At 42.7% G+C, this 15,649-nt stretch overlaps 1 protein-coding gene across 1 annotated transcript in view; it reads left to right on the forward strand.

Annotated features, from left to right (window-relative positions):
- Positions 1-15,649, forward strand: part of Nxpe4 (neurexophilin and PC-esterase domain family member 4) — a 247,750-nt gene that overhangs the window by 147,911 nt on the left and 84,190 nt on the right. The window lies entirely within an intron of this gene.

Consider the following 15,649-nt stretch of genomic DNA (forward strand, 5'->3'; position numbering starts at 1 on the left):
GTGTGTTTGGACATAAGGAGACACTTATGAATGAATCCTGTATACCCTTCATCCACAGAGGTTTCCTCGTGTGAAGCTATTGTTCTTCAGACTACCCTCCAACCAAGATTTTTCTTATTCCTTTATCGTGGTATTTTGAAATGCTTTCCTTTACCTTCTACATCTCCTGTAAAATATAAATTAAACTTAAAGCTGTCATATTCCAGTTCACATTTTTGGATGAAAGTTCTTCACTCCAGAAGGCACACAGTGGCAAGATGGACCCGTCTCAGAGATACCAAGTGGATCTGTCAATAGGTGGTAGCAACCTACCTTACTCATTGTGTAGGTACCCTCTCCTTTCACAGACAGGAAGTAATCTGTAGTCAGTGGCATCCTGTGGATATGCAGCCTTACTTTAGCATCTACCAATGAAGATTATTTGAATTGGCAAACTTGACAGGAGTTAAATGGATTGTGATTTTTATCATTCTTTCCTCGTTTGTTGACTGCAACATTGTGCTTAGCTGAGGTTACCTCCATTAGTAAACTTTGGTGTGTCCCTGAGAAGCAATTAAATAGAGAAAAGAAGGTGGTGGTTTGTCCCTTCTTTTACAGCCCAGTAGGTGCATCTGACAAGTCTAGGTCCTGTAGCAGAGAACCTTTGACTATGTGACTCACAAGTAATGCATATGTGTTGCTCACAGGTCAGGAGGCTGAGCACTCCAGAGTCAAGGTCCAGTTTGGTGTCTGCTGAAAGCCTTCTTTCCGACTCATACGTGGCCCTCTTGGTCCTCACATTAAGTTAAGCTGAAGGCTATCAGATTCTGCTTCTACGTTTTGGACGAAGGTGCATAGTAGAGAGAATGACCTGACCACCACTCCTTTCATAAAGATACAGATCCCATTCATGAGCCCTGATGTCATGACCAACCTTGTTCCAAAAGGAACCACTTCATAATAGTGTCACCTTCAGGTTAGGGTTCAACTCACCAAGCTCGAGGAGGGAACGCAAACATTCAGATCATAGCTTGTCATTGCCAGCTGTCTGCAGTAATGAATAACTTCATGATGGAGGGGAGGGTTGGTGCTATTAAGTGACTTTCAGGACTCTCAATTTTAAGGGAGTCTCTTGGTTCTTAACCCATACTCTCTCTTCATAAAAGAGAATTAAGCATTGCCCATAAAAGCACCACAGCCTACCGGAAGCCTGAAAACAATCAGAACAGAGGCAAACTAAATGCTGCCTTGCAGGGAAAAAAATGTTTATAATATTATGGGCAGGGCCAGAGAGAAAGGCTGTAATAAATGTCAGCTAGACCCTTCAGGATAGGGAAAGGATAAGCAAATCAAAAGCAGGCCTAACACAGCCTCAGGACCATTTTTACGATGTGCACACAACTTAGGAGGGGTGGTTTATTTTGCATTTTGACATTTATAACCATTCTGTATACTCTTTAAAAGAAAAGGAAGAAAAAATAGACAAACTGAGGGAGAGAATGGAAGGATGGGGAGAATATGGAGGATGGAGGAAAGAGAAATAGGGGAGGGAGGGAGGACGTAAGGAAGAAGGGAAGGAAGGAAGAAGAGAAGAAAGGAAGCAAGAGGGAAGGAAGAAAGAAAGAAGGGAAGGAAAGAAGAAGGGAAGGAAGAAAGGAGGAAAGAAGGGAAGGAAGGAAGGAATGAGGAAAGGGAAAAGAAGGGAAGGGTTAAAAAAAGAAAAGGAAGGAGATATGTGATTCTTGTACAACTCCCCGTATCTGATCACGGTAGCTACCTCATGAAAGCATCCACTGCTGCTATTCACCTCAGAGTTTCCTTGCCCATTTCCTAATTCCACATTAACTCTAAATTCACTGTTTTTATGAAATGGCTCTTTGGTTTCTTTTGTATTTTTATTGATTCTTTCAAAAAGGATTGTGTGAGGAAACTCTGCTAATTAAGGTTGAAGTCTATTTACCATTGCTCAGATAGCCTCATGGGTCTCCGTGCAATATGGAGGACTCCCTTCATTGCAAGGGCTTTTCCTTCTCTGACCTTGTCTGGGAAATTCAAAACCCTCTCCCTGCAGAATGTCACATAGTCTTAGTTACATTACAAGTTCAACTTCCTTTCTCCCTATAAGAGCCCATTCAGCTAGCACCTGAGAGTGCTGAAATGCTTCCCCATGCTAATGAGGCATTCTTGGTGCCCTAAACCTTCATCCTGAATGTTTCTATCCTGCCCCCATCCCCTGAAATTATGTAAGCCTTGAATCACCCCAAGTAAAGTTGATCTGCTTCCCTGCAGCTGTCCTGGTTGCAGACAGATATTGGCCAATGATCCCCAAGGGCAGGGAGAGCTACAGGATTATTCTGCTTCTAGTAAAAATGTATATTCTCCAATGTTTTTCTGTCCTCCAGGCATCATGTGGCTAAACCATCTTAAAGGTTTTCTGTGGTTACAGGATAAGGTCCTCACAAGTTCAGGTCTGTGGATATTCAATTTTAAAAGGGGAGGGGAGGGAAAGGAAGAATTGTTAGACCCTCACCTGAGATTCCAACCAATCCCTCCCTCTTACAACTTCCTCCAAGCTCAGGTGTTTGAATATAGGATCTGTGAAGAAGGTTAACTGAGGGAGGAATCGCACTGGCTGAACATGGATATGAGGTAGATGACACTGGGGACAGGCCACGGGATGTAGAATCTTCATTTGCTGCTCCAATTCAGGTTGTGTTTGACTTCATGTGAGCCTTCAATCCTTTAATCTGATGAACATGAAAACGTAAAAGAAGAAAAATGTTGAACTCATCCTGAGTATGATGATGGACTAGGCCAAACAGGGAGCTTTGGGCTCAGTGAGAGACTGTCTTAAAAGTAAGGTGGGGAGAAACAGAATGATAAGTGAAGCCAACTTTTACCTACATTCACATGCGAACACACATACACGTTTACACATACACGTTTACATATATACATGTTTGCACACACATGTTTACATACATGTTTACACACACATTTACACATATTTGTACACATTTACTCTCTCACACACACACAAACACACACACACATACCCACACACACACACACACACACACACACACACACACACACACACACAAACTTACAGGCCAGGGAGCCTCAGTTTGGGTAAGGAAAGGCCTGGAGAAGCTGTTGTGGAAGTAGTAAGAGTAGACACAGATGGTCCAAAAGGGCACACAGTAGGAGGCTCTGCTCAACCTGGGAAATGCCCAGGGGAAGAAGTGGGAGTGGACCCCATCAATAGAGAATTCCACTGGAGTCTGATAGCTCTGAACCTGAGACAAACAAGTAGATTAGCATCTGGGGCTGTTTGTCTTTCACTATCTTAGAGCTTGAGAACCTTGAAGTTCCGTGAATGAACCTGACCCCTGACAGCTTTTTCCTTCCTTGGTTAGATTTATTCTGAGATATTATTTTTGCTGTTGTGAACAGGATTTCCCCCAACATACAGCAGTTTCTTTCTCAGCAAGTTTGTCATTGGCATAGAGAAAAGGTGACGCTTGTGTTGAGCGAAATAAGCCAGAATCACAAATAAAGCCTGTTTTCCTCTCAAAACAAATAACAATTAATTATACAGGTTAGCATTTTGTAAAAGCTCTGCCCCACAGTTACCTGGCAACAGCCAGGTGTGCCTGACTCACTATAAAAGGAGCTGCTTTCCCCTCCAATTTCTTTTTGCCTTCTTGTTCCCATTCTCTCCTCTCACCCTTTCCTCCTCTCTCCCACTTCTCCCCATCGCTCCAAATGCTCATGGCCAGCCTCCACTCTTCTACTCTCTCTCTCTCTCTCTCTCTCTCTCTCTCTCTCTCTCTCTCTCTCTCTCTCTTTCTCTGTCTCTACTGCCCTCTCAACTCCCCACCACATGCCCTGAATAAACTCTATTCTCTACTATACTATTGTGTGACTGGTCCCTCAGGGGGAAGGGATGCCTCAGCATGGGCCCTGCAGAGGCACCCCCACACACACACCTGCTACACATCCACCAAACATATCCCTTCTTCCCTTATCTTTTTATAAACCTTATCTTTTTATATGTTGTTTTATAGCAACATATGCATCTGTATACTTACTATATGGAGTCATGAAATTAGAAAAGAGGTCGTGGAAGAGAAGGAATTATTAAATGTGAGGAAGGAGAGTGAAATCAAGTAATGATAAGAAAGCAGAAGTTCTGGGGCATCCTGGGGAAGTCAGAGAGTAAGCCAGGGATGGTCGAGGGACCCAGGACAGCGATGAGGAAGGGACACAAATTAGAATGACCAACATTTATGAAAACACTGTAATGAATCTGTTGCCTTGTGCGTTTGCCTTGGTTACTATTCTATGGCTGTGACAAAACACCATGACCAAGGCAACTCAAAGAGGAAACCACTTAACTTGAGGGCTTACAGTTCCAGAGGATTAGAGAGTCCATGATCATCACAGTGGGGAGAGAGGAGGCAAGCAGACATATGCTGGTGCAGTACCAGAGAGCTTATAACTGACCCACAAGCATGTGCCAAATACTGAGAAAGCTAAATGGGAATGGCCTGTGCCTTTGAAACCTCAAAGCCACACCCCTGTGACACACCTTCTCCAGCCAGGCCACACCTCCTCACACTTCCCAAACAGTTCCATCAACTGGGGCCCAATTCCTCAAAGAGATGAGTCTATGCAGGCATTCTCATCCAAACCACCACAATGTTCATCTAATACTTTAATTAACTAAAGAACAGAAAGAATTCACTGTGTTGCATCTGATAGGTTAGGGCAAGGCATTCTTAGATGTTAGAATGGTATTTTTATGTTGTTCCAAGATTTCTTGAAACGATGATTGGATTAATAGACTGTGCTAAGAATGGAGCACATGCTAACATAATAAGTACTTGGTATTAGTGTTGACTTTAGTGGTGAAAATAAGGACAGCATGTATTGTCAAGTAATTGTCTTGTTTAACTAGGCAGTTAACTTTATCCTAAGAGGAAGATGCTATCCCGTTTTCCAGGTCATGTAGAACTTATGAAATTTTCTTAAGGATGTAAAACAGTTAAGAGACAAAGCTGGGATTCAGCCCAGGATGTTCAAAGCCCAGCCTTTTAGTGCTCATGGTTATATTAACATAATGGCAGATATATGTTATGCATTCATCTACTACTTAATCAAATAGTTTTGATCAAAACAATTGAGCCAGGCATTTTACCCGTTTTTTTAAAAGTCACATTTATTTACTTTGTGTGTATGGCTGGATGTCAGAGGATAATTTGGGGGAATCAGTTCTCTCCTTTCTATCATGTGGGTTCTAAAGAATCAAACTGAGTTTATGGGGCTTACTGGTAGGCTCATTTAACCATTGGGTTGGTTTGCATAAGCTTGGCCCAGGGAGTAGCACTATTAGAATGTGCGGCCTTGTTGGAGGAAGTGTGTCACTGTGGTGGGTAGGCTTGGAGACCCTCCTCCTAGCTGCCTGAGGATTCTCACTCTGTTCCTGGCTTCCTTCAGATGAAGATGTAGAACTCTCAGCTCCTCCTGCACCATGCCTACCTGGATGCTGCTATGCTCACACCTTGATAACAGTGGATTGAACCTCTGAACCTGTAAACCAGCCCCAATCAAATGTTATCCATAAGACTTGCCTTGGTCATGGTGTCTGTTTACAGCAATAAGACCCTAACTAAGACAGAAGTTGGTACCAGGGACTGGGGAATTGCTGTGATAGACCTGACCATGCTTTTATTTGGAAGAATGTGTGTTTTGGGACTTTGGATTTGGAAAGCAGTGGAATGCTTTAAATGAGCCTTAATGGGCTATCTTAGTAGGAATATAGAAGTCTTTGTTACTGAGAGTGATTTGAACTGTGCAGGCCTGGCCCAAGAAGTTTCAGAGGAGAAGAATTTCAGTAAGTGCTGTAAATACTGCTTCTGTGGTATTTTGGTGAAGAATGTGGCTGTTCTTTGCCCTTGTCTGAAGAGTCTGCCTGAGACTAAGGTGAAAATACTCAGATTAATTGCACTGACAAAGGAAGTCTCAGAAACACCCATCATAGACTTTGTTCTCTGGTTAAGTCTCATGAAGAACATTCTAAACAAGCATAGCAAGCTTAGAAAGGAAAAATATAAAATATATAATATTAAAGGGGCACCAGAAGCTGAGTCCTGTGTTCAAGGATATTAAATTGAATTAAGGGACTAATGTCCTTGGGACAAGATCCCACCCAGCTAAGTTAGCTCTGGGAAACTTGGTACAAACCTTTAATCCCAGGAGACAGGCATACAGCTCTCCTAATTCAAGGTCAATCTATAGAGCAAGATCCAGGACAGCCAAGCTTAGGCAGTGAAGGAGTTAGAAAAGAGGAAGTAAAAGACCCCCCAGAGCGGGGAGACCCTCACTCAAGTCTCAACCCCCCAAGAACTCATGTGAGATCATCCTGTCTGTAATAACACGAGGTTTCTTGATAAGAACCAGTGCACTGGGGTCGAGACTCATATCCCATGTAGAGGTAGAGGAGTTCAACCACGAGTAGCTGGGAGAAGAGGTATTTAAAGGAAGAAACCACAACCCAAGGGGGTAGGGATGGTGTCATTGGAAAATGTCGAGAATACCAGTGAAAAATCACAAGGAGAAGTTTCCTGTTTCTCAAGATCGTTCTTTAAGATTTTAATATAACTTTATGGTCAGCTAGTTCCTGGGAGAGAGTTGCCAAACCGGCTGATGTAATCATCAGTTCTGCAGTCAGTCAAGTTCCTGGAACAGAGTCACTGAGCTGGCTAACCTACATTTTTGGCTCTACTCTATTTGCTAGGGGGTCTGAATTTTTCCTGGTCCTTCAGAAGCTAGTGATAATGTAATAGAATAAGGGGGCCATGTTCCAGCTCCTGCAAGCAGCAGAACTCAGCAGCTTCAGCCATTTGTCTCTGGCTTTATGCTCAAGATGAGAAGGAGACTACTGGGACAATTGATGCTAGTTAGCTGGAGCTAAGAAAGAGATCAGCATCATTGAGGTGAAATCTTCAGAGAAGAGCACAAAGAAGCTGTGTTCCAGAGATAGTTAAGGTTGTATCTCATGCTGCAGGTAATGTGTAAGAATCACCCAGATGGTACTAGTTTTGAAGGCATGAAGGGGTCATGAAGAACAGCTGAGGCTGGGCACTGTGAGAGGCCATGGAAGGCCATTGGTGAAGGTGCACCTTCAGTTGCAATTGATTGCCCAGGACTGAAGGGGCCAGGCAAAGGAGTTGAGACTTGGCACCATGTAGAGAGCCTATGAGAGGCTATTGGTAAAGCCTAGTTGCTGTGGAAGACCCCAGTATATTGGAGATGCCAGTACCACGGAATGATCACCAAGAACAACAGCAAGAGTGGAGTGTGGCTCAACCTGAAGTTAAACTGCCAACATAACACATACTCCATCTAAATAAATAAATATTTTAAGTAAATAATTTTAAAAAAAATAGAGGAATGTTTTCAGAGAGGATTAACTGAGAAGAAAGAATTCTTCCAGGCTTCAAGTGTCACCATGGGCCAGGGGCTGAGACAGGACAAAAAAGCCATCTGAGTACTGATATTCTCCATTTTCTCTCCTTTTTTCTTCTTTCAATAATTTATTTTTGTTCATATTACATCCAAATTACATTCCCCCTCCCTCCTCTTCTCCTACTCCTGCTCTTAAAAATCCTTCCTTCCACTAACCCCTCCTCTTTACCTCAGAGAAGGAGAAGCCCCCTTGAGTACCACTCCACCTTGGACATCAAGCCCCAGCAGGATAAGGGCATCTTCTCCCACTGAGATCCAACCAGGTAGGGGAAGGGGATCCATTGGTAGGGAACAGAGACTGAGACAGCCTCCCGATGTGAGAGGACCTAAGTGAAAACCAAGCTGCATATTTGCTACAAATGTTGGGCAGGGGATAGGGAGGGTAGATCCAGCATGATCTTTGGTTGGTGGTTCAGTGTCTGCGAGTCCCCATGGTACCAGGTTAGTTGACTCTGGGGGTTTTCTTGTGTGTCCTTGATCCCTCTGGTTGCCTCAATTCTATCCTCAACTCTTCCAGAAGACTCCCTGAACTCACCTGATGTTTAGTTGTGAGTCTCTGCATCTCCCTCCATCCCCTGCTAGATGAAGTCTCTCAGGAGACAGCTATGCTAGGTTCCTGTCTGCAAGCAGAGCAGAGCATCATTAATAGTGTCAAGGCTCACACTCTCCCGTGGGATGGGTCTCATATTGGGTTCTCAAGTATGGCCTATGGTGACTGAGCAGTAGTTCTCAATCAAGAACACTTGAACATTTTCTGTATGTTTAACCTGGACTTTAATTATTATAATATCCCCTGGTTTCTCTGTATTCTCCAAAAAATCATAAAATGACTCCATAAACACTTTTATATGTTATGGGTATTTTTCCTGTGCAATGACTATTATATGAATTTATAACTTCATCAATCAATAAATAAAATCTTAAGGCTGTTGAATGTAAAGGCAGCTGGCAACAGTAATTCAACCCTAACTTTTAAATGTAAAGAACCTCTTCAAGGGGTTGGGGATTTAGCTCAGTGGTAGAGCGCTTGCCTAGGAAGCGCAAGGCCCTGGGTTCGGTCCCCAGCTCCGAAAAAAAAAAAAAAAAGAACCAAAAAAAAAAAAGAACCTCTTCAAATCAAATGGAAGAGGATGATTTTGTGCAACTAAGTAGAATGAAGGCACATACAGTCAACCACAAAGCCCTAACAAATGGCTCTTCTTGGACATTCATCTACCTGCCTCTTGGCAGGTATTCTTCTGTGAAACTTTATCTAGTAGTAGTATCAAAGAAGGGAAATATTTCACATCTTCATCCTTCCCTCCACTTTTGGCAGTTAAATCTGGCCATAAGGTGTACGTACAGTTCTAGGCTTGATAATCAAAATAATACACACACACACACACACACACACACACACACACACACACACACACACACACACACCCTGCCAGTAGTCATTGGTTCCAACAAGGACATGTAACCTGAACTGGGAAAATCAATCTTTCCCTGTGTATTTTTATCTATATTTAGGCATGACAAGAGAGTTCTGTCACTCTGGAATCCCATGTCACAGAGTTCATACAACCCTTCTTCTGCCACAAGCAATAAATCTTCTTGAAAAGGGAAAGCCAAGAGAAAACTCCAGCACTAAGACACGTGGCAGGAAGGAAGCCTGACAATGACTGTTGAGTATCAGGACACAGCACCTCTCAACTTCTCTGTATCCTCTCAGATGAACTAATTCAGGGTTTGCCAGCCCTTTTCAGCTGGTGGGAGGCAGATTTCTATCACTGTATAAAATTCTTATCATCTGCAGAGGACTAAAACTACCAACGGTTTTTATATCATCGTTAGGAAAAGCACAGCTTCTACTCTGCTAAAACCATTTGCCCTTCTCCAGAGCAAGGACAAGATATTGTCTTCTGGTACAAACAATAACTTTTACATATCAAGTAGAAATTTCAAAGCCTGCAATTTCCCACGTATTATTTGACCTTGAGTTCATGACAACAGAGAAAGATACAACTCAAACCACTGGCCCTCAGAAAGCCAAGGACACATGCTGTTAATGTTACATCAAAAGGAACTCCCAGAAAATCCTGACATCAAATGATACTGTTCTACAAGTATACCATCCATGGCATATAAAGTGAAGGAAAGTGTGTGGGCTGTAACATATTCGCTTCATGTGCTGGCAATGATTGATATTCAGCCCATGAAGGAATTCCTGAGTCCTGTGCAGCGTTAAAAGAGGTGAAGCGCGTGGTAGCTTTTTGCGTTCAGCTGTCATTGAAAACTTCTACTGTACAAGAATTGTCATGTAAGTCATTTTGTGATCCATGGGGTAGACTGAAAAGGGACCCTGGGATTGTTCCTGCTACCACAGCAGCTACATGTCCAGCAAAGCTATGCACTTGGATGCCAATGCCTGCATTTATCACCCGGGAGCACCTCGGGTTAAATTACCCAAAGCTAATGAGAACAAAGGTGTCAGGTCACGAGTGGTCACTGAGCAACTAACTAAGACTTGATTTCAGTGAAACAACACACTTGACTTCCACATTTAGGTTCACGTGCTGCGAAGCAAAAAAATGTGTTTGAGACTGGTTCTTTATTGTTGGAGTAAGACATGCACACAGTGCCCCATGATAACCATTGCTAACAGCAGTCTAGCAACCTTAAGTATGTTCACATCCTTGCAACAGTCTCTAGAACTTCCTCCTCTTCTAGTGCTGAAGCTCTACACCCAGAGAATATTAATCTCCACTCCCCGAGTAAAACCTTCTTCCTACTTCCTGTGTCTATGATTTTGATAACTATAGCTAGTTCATATGTTTGCAATCCTACAGTATGTATTCTTGTGTGTATTTGCTGAGCTGTGTACCTTCACTGTTCATCCACGTACACATGGATGCACATACAGTAAACACATCTATGTACTCACATTAAACAGCAAGGATAGGCTGATGGGAGCGGCAGGTAGTGTCACCCCCTTGTGTTTCCAGGCCTGAGTAACAGGGCCCTTAGAGCTAATGGTGTTTAACCTTCCATGGAGGTATAAGGAGTTGAGATTTCTTTCCAGCATCACAGCATCACAGTATCCTAGTAGCTCTTGGTATCAGGACTCCTCTCTCCATGGTGGTAGGCAATGATTCAGGTCTTTTGTAGGTTTAGAACACGGGGATTCCTTAGCCCTTAACACTGGCCAGTGTTAAAACTTTAGCCTAAAGTCTGAAATCCTTGGCCCTAAAGACTTGATGGCTTTCTAACACCTTCAAGTGGCTGTGGCCTGCCATTTCATCTCTGGCTGCTTGCAGCTTCTTACTTATCCTCGGTCTGAGTTTCTTTTATTCTGACCACTCTTGAATGGCTCAACTGCTTCTTCTTCAGCTATCCAGCAGAGCTGACTGCCTTGTTCCATCCACAAGTCTCTCTACTAGCCTCTGGCACTCAGCTGTCTCTGCCACTTCTTTCTATCCACACCCACACTGCCGAAACTGAGCAAGCAAAGTTCACCTGAGAGAGCCATTTATTGAGCCTGATGCAACACTAGCCGGGAAGGCAACACTAGATAGTGTCAACTGACTCCTTTAGAGCCCAAGTAGCCTGCTTATATCACAGCCAAACCCCAGCCATTTGTATTAGACCAACCACAACCTTGTCTCTTAGAATCAGCCACAGTCATCGAGATTAATATTTTGACCAATCACCTTTTAGATCCACTCCCTTTTAGGCAACCGAGGAAAGTGTTCCTTCTGGCCTAGTTAGTTGTAAATGGCTATAGATCATCAAGAGTTCAAAGGCTAGTGATATTAAGAGCCTTTCATAAGTGGTTTCTAACAGCTCTGACTGAAACTGGGCTTTGAGATGTGACTGTTGGGCAGTTTTTCAAGGTATCCTTAGTGTTCCAGTATCTGGTGCCGTCGTGGTGGTAGTTTCCCTATTTGACTGACTCAAGGCACCAAAGGCAAGAAAGGATTGTCTGATTGCCCATCCTCCAATGTTCTTGTTATCTCAGGAAAGTGAGCATCAATAGGAGAGCTTGCAATCGGGTTTAATATAATTTACCATGTTTAACACCAACAATGTGTTCAACACTGCTTAACCCCTGCCCAGTCGGCCCGAGGAAAAGGTCAGTTCTCCATAGCCATCTCACAAGCACCTCTGTAAGATCTTGCACTGAATTCTTCTGAACAGAAATGCAGAGTAAGATTACTACATCCTAAATAAGTTCTACCTTTAATTTATTAAGGAATTTCCATTTTCCCTGAGGTCTGTGCCATTTTCCATTCCTACCAACAAAGGGACCCCAATGTCATGTCCTCACCATCTACTTTTTTCGAAGGGACCATCTTGATGGGTAAGAGGGGACGTCTCATTGTGGTGCTGACATACGTTTTCCCTGGTGATAGGTGAGTTTGAGCACCTTTTCACATGTTTCTGGTCCGTTTGTATGTCTTCTTTGAATAACAATCTACTCAATTCCCTTGGACATTTTTTAAATCCAGTTGCTAGAATTCGTACTTAGAATATTAATTCTTAAGCCTGTTAAGTTTCATCTTGGAAACGTAGCCCCCAGCCTTGGCACAACTGGGAGGGAGCAGAACTTCTTTCAAGAGTTGGGACCGGGGCTGGGGATTTAGCTCAGTGGTAGAGCGCTTACCTAGGAAGCGCAAGGCCCTGGGTTCGGTCCCCAGCTCCGAAAAAAAGAACCAAAAAAAAAAAAAAAAAAAAGAGTTGGGACCTAGTAGAAAGAAATGGGGTGACAGGGAGCAATGCTCTTTGGGATCTTGAGGATCCCTTTTGCTCTCTGCTTCCCCATCCCCAAGAGGGTCACAGCTTTCTCCACCACATGCTCTTCCTCCCTCATGATTCCATCTCAACAAAGTCTGAGAGAAAAATGGGTCCAAACAACCATTAAAGAAAACCAGGACAATCAACTCTGTTATTAGAAACTCCACAAGAGCAGACAGGATGCCCTCACCATTCAAAAGCAAACGGATGGCAAATCTGTCAACCTGGGAGAATTCGGAGATCTCTGACGGTCTCGGGTGAGACAAGTAAGCATCCAGTACCCAGCCCTAACCAATAAATCTCCACCTGAGCCTACACCTAAGGCTCGGGGACCGTGGTGGAGGAGGCGGGCAGAGAGATTATGAGAGCCAGAAGACCGGGAAGTCTAGTAGGAAATTGTGTCTCCTAGAAGTGACAGGGAAGCTGCACCCATGATACTTAAACAATATATCTGCCTAGCAAAGACCCAAACAAGGACAATATTAGTAGGCCTGCTAATAGGGAAGGGGACAGTTTCACAGGTAATTCCTGTGGAACCATCCTTAAAATGATTTTTCTTTAACTTTATTAGTTCTAATCAGTGTTTTCCTGAATGTTCAGGGTTTTCTAAAAATAAAACAACATCTTCTCTGACCAGTGGTAGTTTTGTTCTTTTCTTTTTCTGCTATCTTATCTTTCTTTTTCCTTTCTAATTTCTCTTGCTGAAACGTGTGGCACTGTGTTGAGATAAGAGTATCTGTTGAGATAACAAGTTCTGTCCTGTTCCCAGTTCTAGAACCTTATGCTTTGAGTTGTTCCCAACTGAACATGGTGTTTCCTGTGACATTATTTAATCATGCCCCTTTGAGGTCACTTCCTACTATTCAGAGCTAGAGTGTTTTCCTTGCAAATGGGTGTTGCTTCGTCAGATGCTTGCTTCCACCAGTTAAAGAGCATCATGTCGCCTTGTCCACTAGTCTGTTGCCATGGTGCCCCATGCCCACTGGTTTTTATGTGGAATCATCTTCCTCCCCAAGCACAATCCTCTCTCCCTCCCCTGCGTATGGTGTGTGGTCCTTTATAATGTATTCCTAAATTCAGTTTTCTAGGAAACATTTGAAGACTTTTTAATATACACCTGCATCGGGGAAATGGCTGGATCCCTGTCTGACATTGTATCTGGGTAAAGGGGACCTCCTGTGGCAAGTTTGGGATTACTTCCTCCTCTTCTTTAAAATTTGAGAAAGATCTGTGTTCACCTCTTCAGGGCTTGGTGGTGATTCTATGGAACCAGCTAGCCCTAACATTTTGTTTATTGTAAAGTCTCCCTGTCTTTCCGATTACAAGTATGTATTGGAATCATTTATTTCTTCATGATTTAATTTTAGCAGGCTGTGTATTTTCAGAAACTTCTCAACTTTTTTCAGGGTCATAGAATTTGCTGATATCTAATTTATTTTAAATAATTGTTTTTTAAAGATTTTATTTATTTTGTGTATGAGTGTTTATATGTATGTATGCATATATACATATATGTATATATGCTCCATGGATGTGTCTGATGCCTACAGAGGCCAGAAGAAAGCTTCGGATCCCCTATAATGGAGTTATAGATGGTTGTGAGCTACCATGTAGGTGCTTGGATTCAAACCTGGGTCCTCTGCGTGAGCAGTCAGTGCTCTTAACCACTGAACCATCTCTCAGCCTCAGAGCATAACTTTGTGGTCATCCTTCATGCCCTTATTTCTGTGACATCACTCCTAATGTACTCTTTTCCACTTCTAACTTTAGAACACTTTACTGTTCTTTCTCACTCCCTCTCCCCCTCTCCTTTAAAATGTTTGTGTTTATTTGTTTTACATTTTCAACAAAAGCAACTTAATTTTTTGAGTTTTCTGTCATGTTTATTCCATATGTTTTTTCTCACTGTCCTAAACTATTTTCCCTTTCCTCTGCCGACGTGGGCTTCGTTTGCTCTTTGCCTCATTCTTTGGGGCATGGAGTCTGCTGGCTGACTGCCACATCTTCTGCTAGGAACCTCCCTTTCACAATTGCTTTCATTCTGCTCTGTACACTTTGACATGCTGTGGCTTCATCTTCATCTGTCTCCACAGAGTTTTAAATCTTCCTCCTTGACCCGCTGGTTGTTTAAGAGAGCACTGTTTAACTTCTGCACATCGCAGGATGTGTTTTCCTTCTGCTATTGATTTCTAGTTTTGTTTCACTCCACTGTGCAGAAATGGATTTGCAAAAAAAGGCTTGATAATAACAGTAAAGAATATCTCTATGAATTCAAGTGGCTTTGTGCAAGTCACTATATGTTAACAACACAGTCAATATCTACCGTAACCTAAAGCTATCGCTTCAAGGGTAGAACACAACAAGTTTTTTAGATCTCAGGATTTCTTTTAAAGGAATAAATAAAAAAGTAAATTACTTAAAAGTCAGGAGTATTCCACCAACATCTGATAGGATACATTTTTAGTCAGCGTAAAAAATGTAAACTATTACTACATCGATTGAATGATTGATTGATTGATTGATTGATTGATTGATACAGGGTTTCCTGTAGCTTGGACTCGAACTTGCTTTGTAGCCAAGAATGACCTTAAACCTCTGACCTCCCTGACCTTATCTCCTGAATGCTGGGATTATGTATGTGGTCACCATGGCCAGCTGTGTGCTCACAGTAAACCAGGACCTCATGCCTGCTGGTCAAGCAACCCCCCCAACTGACCCTTGTCCCCAAGACTCACTAGACTGTGAAAAACACCCAAATATTCTAACAGAACATGAAAAGCACTATTTACAGAAAACTGCAAGCAAACAGTGCTGTAGTACAGGACCCCTTACCATATTGATCCCTTAGAATGTGACCAGTGCACTGAAGAACGATTGAATTTGTAGTTATAACAAGGGCATGTGACCGTGCCTATCATGCAATGCAGCACGACTCAGAGAAAAAGTAGTAGTTATTCTGGGCTGACTTAAATGAGAGCATGCAGGATGTTAAGGTGAGAAATGGCGTCAGTAGAAGGCCTGTTGTGCGTGATTTAAGGAAGCACCAGCGCCTTTGAAGAAACAGAGTAAGGAGACTGAAATTCACCGCACACCAAAATTCTGGTGAAGGAACTTGAGGAGACCTTGACATGAAGATTAAAACTTATTAAACAATCAGTGGTGCAGTGTTTGAAAGCAATGGGGTTTGCACAAAAGCTTCCTCTGGGGAGAGTGGGAACCAATGAGGAGCTCAAACCAAGAGTAGATTTTCACACACACACAGAGGAAAAGAAACACACACATACACACACAGGAAAAGAAACACACACATACACACACAGGAAAAGAAACACACACATACACACACAGGATAAGAAACACA

The sequence above is a fragment of the Rattus norvegicus genome, chromosome 8 (genome assembly GCF_021556685.1).
Source record: "Rattus norvegicus strain SHRSP/BbbUtx chromosome 8, alternate assembly SHRSP_T2T, whole genome shotgun sequence".
Lineage (NCBI taxonomy): Eukaryota > Metazoa > Chordata > Mammalia > Rodentia > Muridae > Rattus > Rattus norvegicus.